This window comes from Fundulus heteroclitus, chromosome 18 (assembly GCF_011125445.2).
Source record: "Fundulus heteroclitus isolate FHET01 chromosome 18, MU-UCD_Fhet_4.1, whole genome shotgun sequence".
NCBI lineage: Eukaryota > Metazoa > Chordata > Actinopteri > Cyprinodontiformes > Fundulidae > Fundulus > Fundulus heteroclitus.
Window position 1 is genome coordinate 10,599,303 of NC_046378.1, and position 19,407 is coordinate 10,618,709.

General features: G+C 37.8%; 1 protein-coding gene across 5 annotated transcripts in view; it reads left to right on the plus strand.

Moving 5' to 3' along the window:
* Positions 1-321: 321 nt before the first annotated feature.
* The window catches only part of gramd1bb (GRAM domain containing 1Bb), a 169,669-nt gene continuing 150,583 nt past the window's right edge, over positions 322-19,407 (plus strand). For 4 of the 5 annotated variants that reach the window (XM_036149451.1, XM_036149452.1, XM_036149453.1 and 1 more), the window contains exon 1: positions 323-634. The gene's annotated coding sequence lies outside the window, so the exon portion shown is untranslated. Of the gene's footprint in view, positions 635-19,407 lie in introns of all 5 variants that reach the window. The other variant, XM_036149450.1, reaches the window with a different exon arrangement.

A 19,407-nucleotide genomic window follows, 5' to 3' on the forward strand; every position in this document is an offset into this window, starting at 1 on the left:
CTACAGATCATCTTAATGATAGCAACACATTTAAATTTCAGATATATTTATTTTATGTGACAGCAACTGTGGGCAGAAGCAAGCCCCATCGCCACAAACGCTGTGTGTGGGAGCCGAATGTGTTTGTGTGAGAGTCATTTTGTTTACTTATCTTTGATATTTGCATATGTTTGTGGCACAGGACAGGGTTTGTGTGTCTGTGCGAGTCTCAGCGGGTAAAGTGTGCTCTGCCAGAGTGAGCGAGAGAGCGGAATGTGTGAGTGGAGCGGGATCAGAAAGGGGAGAGGGGAGGAGGAAAAAAAAGCAGAGAGGGAAACAGAAGAGACATACGGACACCGGGCTGTGTATTGTGGCTGGTAGAACAGGTGTAAGAAGAGAAGAGAGGTGCATCTTTCGTTTATTCTCATTTGGGATTTAAGCTGCTTCAGATTGGCGTCAAGACCAGGAGAGGATTCCCCCGGCTTTTGGAGCTTGGCTCGCGGCTCTGATCCAACACGGGACTTTGTTTTGAAACTGAAGGGGTGTAGAGGACACTTGCCTCTACAGGCTTTCTCGCCAACCTGCTTGACAGATGGCACCGGCAGAATGATCTTTGACTCTCGCCCAGGAACCATACCTCACTTTGCTCACTGAGGTAACCAATGCCAGCTTTTCCTGTTTTTTGTTTGCCTGCTTATTCCTGCATATTGCTCCACTATTTGCATTGGAGGTGCGTGAATGAATGTGAATAAAATGACAGGTCTATGTGCATGCAAGTGTGACTGAAATGTTTGTTTGGGGAGCTCAGTCACCACCACATCAGCATTAGTTGGAGTAAAATTTCCGAGCATAGTTTAGTTTTTTCAGTTACCTTCGTTACTAGAGCTGTGCTTGATCGGTCCAGGGTTGGTGATGGAAGCAGGGCAGCAACTTGCAGCCCATAAGTCTGCAGCCACCTGCACTTCTGTTTTTTCCTCACTTAGCCTGCCTTCATAGAGAAAAAACGATGCTGCTCCTCTCTGTGCCTCGACCAGCTGTGGCAGACTTAACAAATTGTGGAGCCACGAACAGCAACAAAAGCAGGTGTTCTGTTGGAAATAGCACACTTTGAAATATGTGTGTTGTCTTTTAGAATTAGGATTTATGTGGAGGCTGAGGGCTTGCAATCAATATATATATATATATATAGATATAGATATAGAGATGATAGATAGATATACTGCCGCATTAGCTTCCGTGAAATTGTTGCTGATGAATATATTCTAAGGACTTGAAATAAATGAATAGATACATTTATATATATCTATGGCAGAAAAAAACTATTTTACAAAACAACCTCCAAGTACAAGAACTAAGTTATTTTAATCCTATGATATTCATTCTTTACTGGAAGTCTTCCTACGCCAGTGTCTATCGTATTGTTCTGACCATTAGCCTTTTTTTCCTTTTTTTTTTGGCCAGCCCCTTTTTTTTAAAACTAATACTACAAACACAATGTTCTACATTTTCCTAAGAAGCCAGCACTGTTGGGAATGTATTGTTTTAATTTCCTTTGAAAAATAGATGAGGGAATATGTCATATTTAGTAAAAACCTGAAATGTTTGAATGTAGGGAAGTTTGTCAGGGGAACAATGGCCAAGTAACCAAGTGGGGTCTTTGTAATAAATCAACTCAACTCTTCCCTTTGACATGTATACATAAACATACAGTCTCGTCCCAGTTCTCTAAGCCCTATGTTGAGAACATGTGAAAAGGTTCAGAACAGGCTGTTCATTGAAAATAATGAACAGTTTGTTCTTTTTGCAGTAGTAAGTCCTTTATCTACTTTCATCAGAATAGTTTTCAGTGCAAAACCATATCAACAGCTGTTTAAATCGGCCCTCATTTCAGAAGGATTTCCCACCATGTGTAGCAGCACAACCCCTATACAGGTTGGAAAGAATGAAGAATCTTGGCATTAGAAGACAATATAATTTTTTGTTTTTTTTTAAACTCACTGTACATCTCATCTGATGTATAATTTCAGGAATGTAAGCAGTTTCTGTAACTTTCCAGAATCTCATGCACTAAGCCTAGTCCCCAAGACGCATGGTCACTAAAGAGTTAATATGTTTCAGTAAATAAATAAAGGATCTTGATGTATTACTGCAGATCAGTTCTTTCAGTGTATAGTGGAGAGAGGTGTTTTCCTAACTGGAAGTTTAGATACAATACTAGCATGTCACTTTTGGCTATGTGGTTTGAATAAATTAGAGACAAATTAAGTGGTAAGGTGTCAAATTGGCTTGATGAGTGCTTAAAAATGTAATACATTATTGTGTGTAATTTCAGGTCCAGTAATAAAAACGAACAGCACTGTCTGCACCAATAATCAACACATAGAAAAAAAGTTATATTGCCAAAGTACTAAAATGAATAAAAATGTAGTAATTGTTGAACACATAATTTGTTAGCTCATAATTAGGTTTAGTAACGAGATGAATCACCAATTGGACTTGCTGGTTAGACAGTTTATGTAAATAGGGGGAAGCTGAATCATACTGCACCCTTCAACATCTCCCAATTCAATTTTAGTCATGTCTGCTGTGAGTCACAGCCAGTGAATTAATACGTTTAACAAAAACTGTGTTTTATTCTTATTAAATATTTAGTTAATGCTGCAAATGGGATGACAGATCCTGTTCAATCATATTACAAAGACTGCACAGAATATGCTGAATAGCATAATCTTATTAGGAAGACAAAAGTTGAAGACAGTGCTCTTTAGAGACGAGCTCTCATAAGAGGAAAAAGATTTAGGAGATAAATGATTTTGAACATTTTGTCTCCACAAAATTTTAGAGTGCATTTTACACTAAACCAAATTCTATATGCTGTCATAAAAATATGTTTTTTGTCTTGTAAAGAAGTTACAGCAAGTAGACGCGGTCCAAAGTGTGGTCCTATTTCAATGCCATTTTGATGTGTTTTATGTTTTTTGTGTTCAATGACCCTATACAGTTGAATTTCCCTACTACTGCATTCCCTGGGTTAGTCTCCCCTTCTGTGGTGCTAATGTGAAACATAACACCATTAGCCCTACATCAAAGGAGCCTGTTTCCCAAAGTCAAAGCAGGTGATCTGTAGTCATTGCAGCTGTCTAATTAAATCTATTTGAGCCTAATTGACTGATATGGGATAAAATTGTTGTATGGCAAGTCACTACAGGGTATGAGGTCAGGAGATAATCAAATATTTGCAATAATTATATACAGACGGTGTTTTGCTTGGGGCTAAAGGATTATTACCAGTACTGTTTTCCCACAAACGTATAAGGAAGTAAAAAGTCAACCTTTGTTTTGAATGTTTGGGCTTCTGGGCATTTTGTATTGAAACATCTCTCTTCCTTTTGTCTTGTTTTAAAAGTGTTTTACCATCAGCTAAATCTAGGTAGATTTGTTTTTGCTGAGTATTTGGTTGGTTGGTTGGTTGGTGGGTTGGTCAGTCCGTGGGTCAAGTTGACTGCTAGATGTATATAGCTGAAACAAAATGTAGTACTATTATTTTATCATTATTTATTGTTATTATTAAAGATATAGTCCTTATCTTTTCTTAAATGAGGAGAGATAGTGGGACATTTTAACCACTTTAGCTCCCCTTATCTTCTTGAAGGAGCTGAAAGCCACAGCGCGTAGACAGAGCAGCAGTGTTACTGACTTTGGCACATCTAACATTTTGTATTTTGCACACTGGTGTACCTGCTTGTTTATTGACAGCTCCCTGCAGATGAATCTACACATTTATTATTGAATGCTGTAGGCTCATGTCTCTGATTCTTTAGCTGTAGAGCCCAGGGGAGGGACTACAGGAAAATGTGTCCACACTGTCTGGGTCTCAGTATTGCAACATAAAGCCCTACAGAATATTTTACATTCAGGGCAGATTTGGAGGGGGGGCCCACTTCACAAAAGTTTGCCTAGGGCCCCAAAAGGGCTAGGTCCGTCCCTGATCATAAGACAAATTGTGTATTTTGTTTAGAGGTATTGACAGATTTATTTAATTTTTACCATGTCTGTTTTAGGTTCATCTGCAGTTTTATAAATCAGTTTTATGGATTTGCCTTCACATTCAATCAAGGATCATGTAAAAAGCATTGCGTTGTATTGTTTTGCTTTCTACAAGTGTTTCTTTTTCTGGCAGTGTAATTAAGTTAAAGTTGGATCAAAGTAGTTAAAGAATGCTGCAGCTTGGAGTCTGATGTAGAGACATGCAAATAGATCAAGATAAGATGCTTTACATATTCTGTCAGTTGTGATTGAAAGGTTTCCACTATAAATGTAATGTTTATGTTCGAGCTGCTATGTATGAAAGGGCTTTTTATATATACATTTGGATGCATTAATTTCCTGCATCCCTTAGCAACAGAACTTTGTCTGATTTGGTTATCAACCATACAGATGCGGAGAATATTCATTGTTCTCTATTCACTTTTGTATTCAATCTACTATAGCAGAAGTTATGACACATGATAACTATTAAGGTAATGCAAGGACATAATTTTACTACTATACCTGAGGGAAATTAAAGAAAACATCCAGCAAGCAAAAGTCACTTCCTTTGTGTCACACCAGAGAGAGAGGGAGTCATAAACAACAAGGAGAGGGCTAGCACAGCAAATTAAATAACTAGAAACTGTCAACATGACGCCCGTATGGCAGAGGACATTTTGAGCCTCAGGTACCCCTTTCTCTAATAGAAATATTATCACCCATAACTGTAACGTTTCTGGCACTGGAGCTGCTAATTGCAATCAACGCACCTGCGCTGCCTCCACCTCTACCGGCTTATAAGCCCTGCGCCTCGCAGCCTCCAGTGCCAGAACGTCTCGAGCCAACCGGTGAGAACTTCCAGCAATTATTATCAAACTGCCTGCCTGCCTGTCTGTTGCCCGACCTGTCTTTGCCTTCATTTCTGAGCCAGCCTAGCCCTCTCCTGGATTCTGTCTGCCCGCCTGAGCCCTGCTGTGTCAGCCTCTGGACCCCGGATTGCCCTCCTGTGTTTTTGACCCCGCTAGCCCGTGAGTACTGGAACCTGCCTGTCCCTTAATCAATCTGTGCTCTCTGGAAACTGGATCTTGGAACTGGACCCGGACCCTTCTTTGGATTTCCCCTTGGATTTGTCGCCTGGACGTATTGGCCTTCCCCGTGACCGAACTCAGACTGCCCCTGGACGACGCCCCCCGGATTTCCCTGTCGCTCGGCTTCCGACACGCTTTGGAGCAAGGACTCCTAAAGAAGTCATCTCCCCATCAGGTTAGTGAGCAAACCTTCAGCTCATCCTCTCTATCGCCTCCACTGGTCACTAACCCGTCTCTATCCCCCCCAGGAGTTGTCGGCCCGTAAGCACGAGCAGTACGTCCCGAAAGCCTCCGCTTCCCTGTTTTTTCAATAAAATCGGCTCAAGAGCCACTGACCTGTCTCGGGTTGTCTTTGGGTCCGCCCTTATTCGTCACAATAACGTGGATGCTTTTTGGACAACAAGTCATCAGTTGAGGTATAAACATTCTTCCCAATTTGGTTACTCTCTGCTTTTACATGTGTCGACGTACTAGCATAACAAAACTCTTGTTCTTTTCTACTTTTCTTATGTCCTTATGTGTTCAAAAATAAAGTTTAATAAGCTAGTTAAATAAGCTAATATCGGCTGTCACAGGCTGTCACTCTGATGAATATGTAACAGTCAAGAGTGCCCAGATTGATACCAAGCATATGTTAATTAATTCAACCATGCTTATCTCTTTGGCAAAAACACTGTATTTATACCTATTTGGATTTAGTATCTCCTACCTGAATTTGAGCAAGATGAAATCTCTAAACTATCACAAAATAAAAATCTTTTGATTATTGTTAATTATTTGAATTTATTTCTACATGTGTGTCGCAATTGGTTCTTACTAATTAAATCAAACAATCTCAAAAAGAGCAGCAGAAAGGAAGAAGAAATTAAATGGTGGAGATTAAAACCTTAGTAAATTAGATGTTTATAAATGTTTTTGGAACCCATCATAAGGAACACATTAGTGGGAGGCCACCACCCAGCTTAAGCAGGCTCATGAAGACCGTCACACATACAATGCGCAGCATTAGTAATGACACCCATTGCCCTATCATAATACATTGAAGGTTTCATACATTTATTTTTATGCTCCTTGAGTCTGTGTGGAATATTCTATTTAAATTACATAACTATTATGTTTGTGTTATCGTCACAGAATTGTTTATTTACATAATAATCTTATTCAAATTCAAAACACAGGGCCAGAGCTCAAGTAAGGACATTTAGACATTTAGTTTGTCTGACAAACAAGAATAACAGACGTTGCACATTTTTGACGATGAACTATGTGAATAGTTCATATGAACGATTTAGTAATGCAGTTGACTGTAATAACTGTGAGGTTTTAGCAGGACCAACATGCAGGCAGCACCTCAGAAGCAGCATAATGAAGACAAGGATTTTAACAATGACAGAATTAAACTTATAAATGAGCTCAGGGACAAGAACATCTGTCATGGAGAAAATAACGAAATTAGAGGGAGCATGTTAACGAAGCTACAGAGAGCAAGAAATCAAACAGAAGAGACCAGAAATGAGCAATATAACCAGGGAGTTTTAATACCGATGGAGGTATGGAGAAAAATGAGACAGTAACAGGTGAAAGTAATGAGGAGGAGATGAGAAACAGTTGGGATAAATGAAAACAGATGAGCTGAGGAGGAAAGCATAATGAATAGGAACTGTAAACAAATGGATAGAAGGAATCCAACAAAATGTGTAAAGAAGAGACTAAGAGCACAATCCTTAAATACATGAACTCAAATGGCACCAACTAGAAAAAAGAAACAGAAAATAACAGAATGATAAAGACACCCAGGAAATTTAAACACCTAAGAATATGAATAAGGATATAACTAAAGAAAGCACAACTAGGAAGCTTAACAACAAAGAAATTGGCAAAATACAAACACATATGAAAATCCAAACATATGGAAAGTGTGACATAGAGCCCAAGCAAACGGTAATAGAATGTAATTTTACTATTATTTACTGCCTAAACTATTACATAGTATTTTGTGTCGTGCAGACTGCCGCTCATAGGTTGGTCTAAACAGTCACTAAGGGAAGTACAGATCATCCAAAGTTTAGAAGCTACACCATTGTCTCCTGAGACAGACGGATGCCGACAACATTGATTAAAAACCCATTGAGATACAAAGTGTTCCACTTACAAAGCCAAACACTTTAACATAGCAAAACTGTTTTTATTTATTTTTATTTGAGCCGAAAACTAAATCTTGCATCAGTATTAGCCTTTATTTATTTTTTTTCCTGAATGGCTTATGCTGAAGTCTTTGAAATCACACAATAGATTCTGAACTACAATTGTAACAAAACGGTGGCAGCAGAAAACCGATAGAAATACAGGCACACAAAGAAATTCACTGTAAATAGTGTCAGACTGAATAACAATCAACTTGGGAAACAATAAACTGAGAAAAGCATTTTGTTTCCTTCCTTTGTCACACCATTACTTAACCTACTATTACTGTTTTTTCTAGCGTGCCTAAAAAAAGCATTTACATGGGTCCAGATGTGAAATAAAAACACAATTTTTTTTTTAAATATCAGGTAATGTCATCGCGATGAAGTGTGTGTATTGCTTATAATGTTCACCGGATTTATGTAGTTTGTGTGTCCTGAGACAAAGGGTGTAAAATGAGCAGCATACTCCATTGTCAGGACTGAATAAAGTATATGCAGAGAAATTACTTTGTCTCTTCACCCATTCCTAATACATCTTGGGCTGGTTCATTGCTCTCTATACACGGTCTGTGTGTGCCTCCAAGTAGTTACCTAATTATTAGCTGAGTTGATAAGAAAAGAACGGTCTCACTACATCATCTTGGAGCTCTTCAAATGTTCAGGAAGCTAAGTAAAGGCTGAAACTATGTAATATGTGTTTAAGTAATATTATCGAGTCATAGTAGTAGCTTTTACACAGTATTTGTAAAAGCGACTACTTTGTTTGTATTAATCTCCAAGCAGTAATGTCTGTGCCACAAGATTTTTTGACAATCCAAAATATCAATAGCAAGTTGCAGAAACTAAGGTTTGAGAGGCCAAAAAGGCAACATTGGGTTGTTATTTATTTAAAGCTGTGCACATTAGTGCCATTGACACATAAAGGTGATAAGCCTGGTGATGTGTTTGGTGCATAGTTACAGTATTTTATGTAGCCATCTTCTGATTTTTGAAGATGAATGCATATCTGCATAATTTGAATGACATATCATTGTTACAATTTCCTAAACACTATGATTAGCTTTAAAAAGTACAATATGAAAAAAGCTAAATTGCTTTATTCACATTTATTTACAATTATCTTGCAAAGAACAGGTAATTCATAATACTGGATTTGTTACTTCACTAAAAAATACTCATAATGCAATTTTTGTTCCTCAATAAAAGATGAATCTATTTTAACTTTCCCTTTAACGCCGTATGCAAGGGTACCAACAAATGTGGAGGGTGCTGTGTGTTCACAAAGCTGTGGAGCAAATGAAAATGTTATTGCTATATATTTTTTTAAATCAACACCAAAGAAAAAGAAGAAATCTTTTTCCTTTTATATTTGTAATACATATCCATTGTTTTCTTTTTGATACAATTTGACACCATAAGAAAGGTTCACTGTAAAACTATGACATGCCCCCAGCTGTAGGGCAAAACTTTGCTTTGCTGCACAGTTCAGATGCATTCATAAGCGTTTGAGATCAAAGGGAAGCGATCATTCCATTTTCACGTTGTCTCACAGGGCTTTCGTTTTGCTGACAGATCTGTAGCAGCAAATTAAGTTCACACAGTGGGCTGTAATTGGAGTTTACAGTGTACAAGACACTGATTATGTGAAATACAAAAAAAAAAAACCTTCCTAATTTCTTTCTCCCAGGAAAAGCTAAGGAATTTTTCTACTAAATTAGACCATCATATTTTTCAAAGAGCCTGTGGCTAAGATTTGAGCTCTTCCTTTAAATATCTCACACCATCATATATTATTCTCTTTGACCATAGCAGCCTCAAAACAATGTTTTCACATAACAGTAAGCAGCATAGCTTTATAGTGCAAAAAACTCCCAGAACGTTTGAATGTTTTACCATGATGCTGCCTGCATTGCAGGGGAAGATTTGTGGGTAAAAAAGGGCCTTTGCTCTATTTCAATTACGTGTAATCCCAAGACAGTCCAAGAATGTAAGTTTACAACTAGCAAGAAATAATTCAAATGAGCCCAAAATATGCAATTTTATGGTTTTGGTTAATTATTTTAAACCAAATAAGTGTTGAGTAAATTGTGCCTGGCTTAAAATCGTCTCCAGATGCAAACAAAGAGATACATTTATTTTACGGGGATTTTATGTCACAGAAAATCACTTCAAAGTAGTGGATGAGTATAAAAAGGAAGGAAAAGGTCATGTGATTTTGAAAAATGTTTAGCATAGAAATCTAAACAGTATGTCATACTTTTGTTTCAGCACCCCTGAATTAACGGTAAAACCACCTGTTGAGAAATATCCAAACTGTGTTGCTGTTTAATATTTAAAGTAACACCCACAGGAAACAAAATGGGGTTAAGTTAAAGTCCACCAATAATGGTGTGAAAGCAACCTGGCTGGGAGAGACACCATTTATAGAAATGTTGATGTTATCTACATTTTAAGATGCATTTTACGGAATTGTAATGCAGCAACAAAATAATTTTCTCCAGTGGCAGCATTACGCTTCCGTAGTGTTTCAATCATACCAAGGTTAAAGCTAAAACAATCAATGTGAAGTCAGAAAGTCAAATGAAATCAATGGTCTATGGTGCACATGAGTAGAGAATGCAAGTGGTAGTGTTGCAGTGTGCCTACAAAGCAAAAGGCAGCAGCATACCTGTGGAGACAGAGTAGGTGGCACCTGGAGTTTAAAAAAGATGTGGGCCTTACCTGGTCCTCAGGTGTTCAATTTCAGCAATTAGTGTTGCAAGAAAGGTAACTGTCCAACCTAACCACAAGAGGCCATAACAAAGGTTCACAAATGTGCTTCTTTTAGATGAAGTTTTAATGACTCATCAATAATCACCGTATGTTGTCTCCAGAAGATCTGTGGGTGTCTGTTACTCTATGTCATTCTCACTTTTTAAACTCATTTGTCTTACTTAGTTTTACCATCATCACTCAGTTGGCCAAAGAGCTTTACACACCCTGCTGATAATTAAAATATGAATAGAAATAAATGCAAAAATATAAAACGTGTACATAAAACAAATGATGAAACCACCAAAGCCAAAATCTCCAAGCCTTGAAAACCTTTGGAACGACTAATAAAAACTGATCTGCTGACCTTCACCCTTCAATGGAAAATAAGCGATGGATGGATGGATGGATGGATGGATGGATGGATGGATGGATGGATGGATGGATGGATGGATGGATGGATGGATGGATGGATGGATGGATGGGAGAGATCATGTGAAGTAATGATCTGTTCCATTTTAACTCAGAAGTTAAATCGTTCAAGTTAAAGTTGAACATCAAAATCTAATATGGCTGCTTTGCATCTAAATCTTTATGATTACTGAAATATAAAACTGTTTATTTTCAGTGAGAGTGTGCATTTCATCAGTCTTCACTCACACACGTTGTTGTCCAGAGAAAAGCATTGTTAATCACTACAAACAGTGTGTTAGCTTGTTAACTGAGCAAGTCAATTATCAATTCCCACTGCTGTTTGAACTTGGGACTGCAGCAGGGTTATTGGGTTCATTTCCAGATTTAAGTTTGGACTTAAGAGCAAAATGGACAATTGAATATATCGCTATCAGCTTCTGTTTTGGGCTCACTGCCTCCCTCTACCACAGTAAGTTCACTTGTATTTAACTTTGAAAGATTTATTTTACCTAATTTGCATTTGATTACCTCTAAAAACAGCTCGACTACTACCAGTAGTAGGTCCCACCAATTGAGGAAACATGGTCTTAACGTACCAGACATGTTAATATGTATTTTAATAAAAAAAAAAAAAATCACATACAGTCGTCTGGTGCTTCATCTGTGCAGTGCTCAAAGCTATTGGACATTCTTATTTGTTTCTTTACATTATTTTGTGCAACTGACACCTTTTACATTTATTGCAAAGTAATAGTTTCTTTGTCTTTTAACCGCTTCATTGCTATTTAGTTCACAAGGATTTAAGCATGACTGATCACGCTGCTCCATTAGTGTCAAAGAGAAAATGCTTTCATTAACTACCAGTGAGGACTTTATGCTGTGAGCCCAAAGAAGCTGAATTCACCATTATTTTTATCTGCAGCTGGAAGGGTCTGTTATTTTTGCACTAATTAGCTACTTGTTGCTATTTCCAGATGGCTTTTCACTCGTGGTGTCTCCTTAATGATATGCCAGAGCTCTTTTTTCCTCTTCACACTGAAAAATTAAGTTGTTTTTTTATATAACAACCCCTCAATGGAAATTAAAGGAACTGTCGGGTTGATTTAATACTGACATTCATCACATTTCAAATGGAAAATCTAAACTTGTGGCTTCTATTAAGGAGGTGAATTACAAAGCAGGTTTTCAAAGGACTGTTTTAATTGTGTTGCTGTTTCACATTTAAAGAAAAAAAACGACTAATTCACTCCCATTTGAGCAAACCTCATTTACTTGCATATCACAAACAGTTTCCTCTGCAAAAAAAAAAGTCAAGGAAAAATGTCATTAAGGCTATATCATTTAAACTTCATCATGAACAATTTTTCTAAGTCAAAACTTTAAAGAAATAGATTTCCAAATAATCTCATGATAGGTCCAATATATCCTCTCTGGCATTCCAACCAGTGAGACTTATTTGTTGTTACAGTACTGACTGTTTGTAATAATGAAGCTGATAAATATGTATTTGTCCTCATTCGCAGTGTCTTGCAAATATGTTTATACCCCTTGGATGTCTGTTGACGAACACAGACTTCAATGATTTAGCAAAAGAATTGACACTTGAAAGGAAGGGATGCACTGTTTTCTAAATTTCTATCTGCAAAGTGTGATGTACATTTGTATTCAGCCTTTTTTACTCTGACATTCCCAAATAAAATCAAGTGCAACCAATTTTCTTCAGAAGTCCCCTAACCCATCTGTGTGTTTAATCACCGTGTGAATACAACTGTTCCGTGAAGGCCTTAGAGTTTGTCTTTATATCATTATTTTTGTTTTGTTTCCTTTGTATTTATAGCGGTAATCTCATTACCACTGGTGGTCTCATTTACAAGAGATACCTGCTAACAGAGACACAAGACATTAGTTACACAAAATAACACATTAATCATAAAACAGAATTAAAAACACTTAAGAACAAAGTTGAAATTGTAATTTTTCCATTTTCTGTGAAATGTGCCTTGAATGTTCCAAAGGTATCAAACTGGACAATTTTACTTCTTGTCGCAGTGGATACCAGGAAGATGGAGCATAATGGATAGTAATAGGAGTAGGTCTTTTCCCAGAATTCTGTGCAAAACAGAAGGGACAGAGAAATAAATAAAATCCTGGGAGCATAGGGTGTGACTACACTGTCTTTGATACATCTTAGAACGTAGATAGCAGGCTGAGGATGGATTTATAAATGAAAGTATTCCAGTGTAGAAGTCTTCAGGTAGATAATGATGGCCAGTTTACCTGAAAGTATAGTGTATGGTGATTGAGAGTTTTGTATTTTGCTATAAATAGCAAATTTACATGAAAGGCAAGACGCAAGTTGTGTAGAGAGCTAGCTGGGGCATTCACGTAAATACAACACCAAAGTCTAGCTTAAGTAGGAAGATTGCAGACGCAAGATGTTCATGAGCCACAACAGCAAAACATAAGCTATTTCTAAGAGAATCGTAGTTTTAGCCTAAATGTTTTTATGTGTTTGATCCATGTGATGTTTTAAAGAGAGCTTTACATCATTGACAATTTATAAGGCTACATTCATACAGATATGAATATTGTATCTGGACAGAAAAGTTTGAGCATAAATATGAAATTGCAGAAAGCCAGACGAACCTTAGTATGCCGTGCCAGTGAGTAGTGCAGTAATGCTGTCAGAGAAGTAAAGAAGGAAGTGGAAGGAAGAAGAGCAGGGAGAAAACAACAAATACAGTAGAGAGAAAAGAGACATTTGTGTGGACCAGCAAGAAGGCTGTCTTCATAAATACATTAGAGGAGCAATATCTGTAAGTTTGAAATCCGCAATAAATTGAAAGTGTCTTAAACACAACCATAATGCTGAAGTCACCATTGTTGTTGTTGTTGTTTTTTGCGCATGCGTGTCACAAGAGAGGCGAGGTCTACGTCGGCTCGCATGCGCAAACATGTCAGTGTGTAGTCCAGTTATTCGTATAAAGACGGAGCCGCTTCAGGGGGCAGCTTCAGACTTATCCACTCTGGCAGCCGGCTTCAAATGTGATCGGATTCGTGGTCCCTCCCTGTAGAATATACTGTCCGACCAAGAAGTTTATCGTATACAGCCACGCCTGTCTTTGTGTTGATGGTACCTACGTGTCTACAAACTCTATAGCTATGTCATTTCTTAGAAAGTAAAACTAAAAAGCGTAGTGGAGTCAAAGATACCAGAGAGGTCGGGATAGAGTTGTGGATAAAGTTAAAGCAGGATTAGATTACAAAATATACCAAACTGGGGATATCTCGAGAAGCACTGTTAAGTCTGAAAATGGAAAGGCCACAAAAACAACTGCAAATTTACCAAGACAGCCGTCCACCTAAACTAACTGACTGGGCAAGAAGGGCATTAATCAAGGCAACCCTGGAGGATCAGCATAGAACGTAGGCTCTGGTGGCAAAAGTTGGAGACAAGATAGTTGTCTAATTTGTGGCATGGCATGGCACAGTATGGAAGAGGGGTCCGAAGAAAGCCATTGAAGGAAAGCCATAAATTGTACAATTTGCAGTTTGTCTTAAGCCTTAAGCCATGTGAGATACAAAGTAAAAAAAAAAGTGGAAAAAGGCTCTCTGGTAAGATAAGACCAAAACTACGTTTTTGGGGTTACAGAAAACATAATTTAGACATGTTAACCTAATATTGCAAATCAAATATATGCAGGCAGCATTCCCACTGTAAAAAATGGTGGCAAATATCATGCCGTGGATATCATTTCCTTCGGCAGACGTAACGTCAAAGCATCTTCATGTGTTGGACAAATCCAGTAAAAAGATCAGAACCTAAATCCCATTCTATGGCAAGACTTCAAAATTGCTGTTGACAAACACTATCCATCCAACTCCAAATGCAATGAACAAGAAATTGTATGTCTTTATAATAAAACAAAAAAAAGAATAATCAAACAAAAAAGCTAAACTAGGACCCAAAGACATACAAAGTCAGTCTCCTGGAATGACAAATGAAAAGATAGCCTTTACATTCAGAAATAGCTCATTAAGAACTAAGATATGAAATTAGACTCAGCATAAAACTGGGCACTGAAGCTACTAGTGTGGCGAACTGAATTAATTCATGTGAGTGTGAGCTCATCAGCTCAGACACATTCAGTGTCAGAAAGAGCTGAAAAGGGTATGTGGAAATGATTTTCAGCTGAGAATGTGTTATTCAAATTCTTTAAGAAGCCATTTATTGAACAATGGTTTAACATCTCTGCTCACACATTATCTGCCCTGTTGCTGTAAATCACACATACCCATATTGTAGACTGTGGGATTAAAATCCCACTGCCAACTTCTCGCTCTTCTAAAGACATGTCACTGTGTTTTGTTGCTGTGAAGTCAAGTTTCCTCTGAGACACTGACTCACTGGCAAACCAGTATGAGAACATATTGGCTTTGTCGCTGAACAGAAGCAGAGATAGATTTTATTTTGTTGCCAAGTGACACACAGCTTGTTCATTTATAACCGCGGCAGGCGATGAAAACTGAACGTAATTCTGCTGTAATCTCAAGGATTTATGGTCCACACTGCGCTGTGCATATGGAATAAAAAATCTGGAAGTCATATGAATCACTCATCCGGGCTATACCCTCTGACTTGTACAGATACTTGAACAGGAAGAGATCAATTAGGAAGAGAGAAATTAGTTCTTCCTTTCCTGGGGAGACACGGTTGGATTTGTTTGTGGGCTGGTTGCATTTTGCATTTGCAGTTGAAACAGTACGTCTTGTCTCGCATTGTTTACAACCGGCTGATGAAATGCTGATGAGACGATGATGTGCAGAAAATTTTAATTATGATCTCCTGTACATCAGCAAACATGTCAATCCACCACAGTTTAAAAAGGTTTGACAAAATGATGGATATTTTGAATCCAATTGCTTTAATAGTTTACAAAAAATAATTAAAGCTGCTGAACAGGGCTTAGAGTTTTGTCATGATAGTGCAGACACTGGATATTTCTGTTTTATGTTATGCATCTACATTAAGTGCTGCAGTAGATAAGATTGGTATTGTAATCTACACCATTCTGACAAAAGTATTGGGTCACTAGCCTTTACGCAGATGAACTTTAATGACATCCCATTTTAATGCAAAGGTTTTACCATAGCAAAGGTCCACCCTCTGCAGCTACAACAGCTTTGAGTCTTCCCGGGGTTGGTTCTTGATATAGTCCACATTGGCAATTGCCTACAATGAAATAAATTAAAATGAAATACAAAACAAACTAAACCTGAAAGTGATCATTTGCACTCAAGAGTAGAGTAGGTTTGAGACTTGATATTGATGTGACTTTTGGAGGCTCATAATTTCCTGGAGCATCGTTAGAATCACCAGCTATGATGATAGTGGAGTCACTGTATTTTACTTTCAAGGCATCCAGGTTTAGAGAGAATTTGTAAGGTGTTCTTTGCATAAGTTGCAATACTTGGTCCATGAACAACACGATTACTAAATTGCAAGCTGTCCAACTTCAAAATTAACATAATCCATCACTCTTCATATGACACAATAGACTCCCTGAAATATCTGCATCAATTCTTTTTCACAACATTGCTATGCCACGTGAATGATTTGGGCAACAGGAAAATATTATTGAATCTTTCCATTGTGAGCTTCTTATATGAATGGGCTTCATGCAGAAAAGCAATATCTGTAATAAAACCTCTGCAAAATATAAAAGCTCCTTTTCTTTTCGTATTGTACTGCAGATTCCTCTGCGTTGAGAGAACATTAATGCAGTGACTTCAAATTCAAACAATGAACAGTTAGCCGATGTCTATAAAACAAACTTCACAATATTAGAGAGAAAACAAAAATGTCTGTCTTTGTTATATGGAATTCAACCTCAACGAGTCACTTTGTTCCAGTTGATGTAAATGTGAGGGCCCTGGAAGATTTTCCATCCTGTCAACGTGTGTTAGATCTTCTTTGAGTAGCTTCCTCTGCTCTTTAAGTATTTAGTTCTCTCAAGTAATCTTCCAGATCTTGTCTTTAAAATATTGTATAATGAACTGAAAGATAACAGGCCGATGGGAGTGGGCTACACCAACTCTGTGCAAAGCGTGGATGAGGCAACCCACCTTTTCTGTTATCATCAGGTGTGAATGCAGCGAAGAGCTTCATCATGTCTCCTCTGATGTCCTCCTCAGGTGTAACTTTCTTACCATACAGCGCTGGGTACCACCGGATCCTGTAGCACTCTGCCTCACCGCTTCTCTTCTGTTTAACAGTCTGCCCTGATATGGCTTTTATTTTCTTCTTATCCTCTTGCATTTGTATTTACACACTCTTCAGTTGATCACAAACTTCAGTGATGATGACCTCTGTTTTCTTAGGATATTTTTTGCTCTAAAGCTGCAAACTGATCTCATAGCTCTAGTACGGCTTACGGGACGTCATCGTTTGAAGTGCCTTCAGAGTTATCAGCTGAACATTGTTTTTGTTTTGTTTTTTGTTTTTTTTTGGCTCAGGCCTCTCTGTTGGTGTAACAGGCAATGGTGCAAAAAATGTCTCTGTCTTGGAGTTTCATTGCAACAAAGAAGCCCCTTCTTTCGTCTTATTTTCTGCCATGTGTTGTCATAGTGATGCACAGTTGCACTAATGTTGAACTACCAAAGTTAGCAAGGACCTAGCAGCTTGTCACTCAGACTTTCACAATTCTGAGGGATTTGGGGTTTCGATTTCTTTTGTTTGTTATGTTCTTTTGTGCTTTCAATATTGTAGTCAGCTTTTTTGTGTTCTTTGTTTATAATAATTTAATTTAATAATTTAATAATTAATTATTTCTATACCAACATTCTTTTTTCCATTACTTTTAAACTAAATGGATTTTCTGTGACAACCTGTCCAGGGTGTACACTGCCTCTTGCCCATTGACAACTGGAGATAGGCACCAGCACCCCTTGTGACCCCACAAGGGATAGGCGTATTAGAAAATGGATGGATGGATGGATGGATGGATGGATGGATGGATGGATGGATGGATGGATAAATGGAATATTTTGTCCATGTCTTCTGTGTGTTATTTCCCTTTCTATTTAACTACTATGAATTATTCTGTTCTTGATGTGCAGCCCATTGGTGCCACTTGTTTGTTGTAAAGGGCTATATAAATAAAGTTGATGTTGACATATTTCTGTCCATCTCTGTTTTAATCTTAAATTACATTTGACCTAAATGTCAACAGTTGGATTCTGTTATTGTTGTTTTTGCAAGCTCCTGAAAGAGCTCTTTTACTTATTAAACAGGAAATCTGGAAGCCATAAATCAGAGGCTGGCTTCAGTGTTTTTGTTTTCTATATACGAAACAGCTGTGAACCGGTGTTAGAACAGCCCCATATTTAGCTGCAATACTGCAATACTGTCATTAATCTGTAAGTAGGCCAAAGAAAGGCCATATCAGGTAGAAAATAAATTAATTACAAAAAAACTCATACCTTTTTTACTCCATCTCAGGCCTGTAAGTATTTATAGTTTATATTCTCTTGTTGCCTGAAAAATAACTTTTATTATTTTTAAGTCCAAGATCTTGCCTCGGGCACGAAAGCGGCCAGATCTGGTTCTTGGTTTAGTAATATGTTTATGGGAATATTTGAACATTCCCACTTTAGTAGAACAACCCTGCACCATAATCTCCTCTGCACTAAACCTTACCCTTGGCACAGTGCAGTCAGGTGAGAGCCATTTTCCAGGCAACTGTTTTCAGTCAGCTTTCATAGGACATGAATGAAAAGACAGAACATAACTAAGCATTAAAACATTGCCTCAAACATAAATATGATAAAATAGAGATTTTAAAGGCATACGCATAAATGTTTGAAACTGTTCATTGGTCAGATTTATTCTGATCAAAAATTCAAGTCAACTAAATAAATTTCAGGTCTGATGTAAAGAAAGCAACAGTTTCTGCACATTTCAGGTTTTCTTGTTTCAGAGCTGAGGGGCATAAAAACTAAATGCTGCCTCATCTTGTTTGTTTCTGGTCCTGGAAAGTCTGAGTAAGTAGGTCTCTGAAGACCTAAGAGGTTTACATGGTTTACACCTGAGAATCAGCTCAGAAATGTATTTCAGCCCAAGACCATTTAGTGCTTTGTGGGCCGAGATCTATTATTTGATAAACGGTGAGCCCATGCAGTGATTCAATTCAGTTTATTTAGAAAGTGCCAATTCACAACAGCCGTCATCTTAAGACTGTTTACAAAGTTTAATCAATTGAATCATACAGACAGACTGGTTAAAAAGTTTCTATTAAACCCAGCAGATTGGATTGGGTCATTGACTCGTAGCATTACTCAGTTTCTAGCGCTTCTATTAGTGCACGTTGTGTGTGTGTGTGTGTGTGTGTGTGTGTGTGTGTGTGTGTGTGTGTGTGTGTGTGTGTCTGTGTGTGTAAACAGAAATGGAACAAGTCTCATTTTTAATGGCTCATTGCTGTGTGCACAGGGCCTCCTTTTAAAAGAAACATCTGTAGGATGGACAAACCGTCCTGATCTATAAAGGTCCAATCTCTCAACTTACTGAAGGATCTGCAGCTAGCATGTACTACAGCACACATTTAGGGATCTCAAGGAAGCCTTTTTTTCTGCAGGAATTGGTTTCTGCAGGAAATCAACTCATTATCAGGCAATAATGTGGTGCTGCCTGATTAGTGTAAATTAGTACTGCATGTGGATATTTTTGTTAAATTACTGCTTATTAGAGTAAAGGCTGGTTCACACAGCTAGATTTTAAAATAGCTGTCAGATTTTCAAAGCCTGAGAGACGTGCCGCGTAATGATAAAATAAATTTGTGGCTAAAACAGGTTTGCTCGTACAGTGTGCAATGTGTTTTGCATGCCGTCTGACCGGACACCACACACAAACAGATTTCACTCAGGATCATTCAGATATTAGACAGGAAATCTTGTGAAACCTC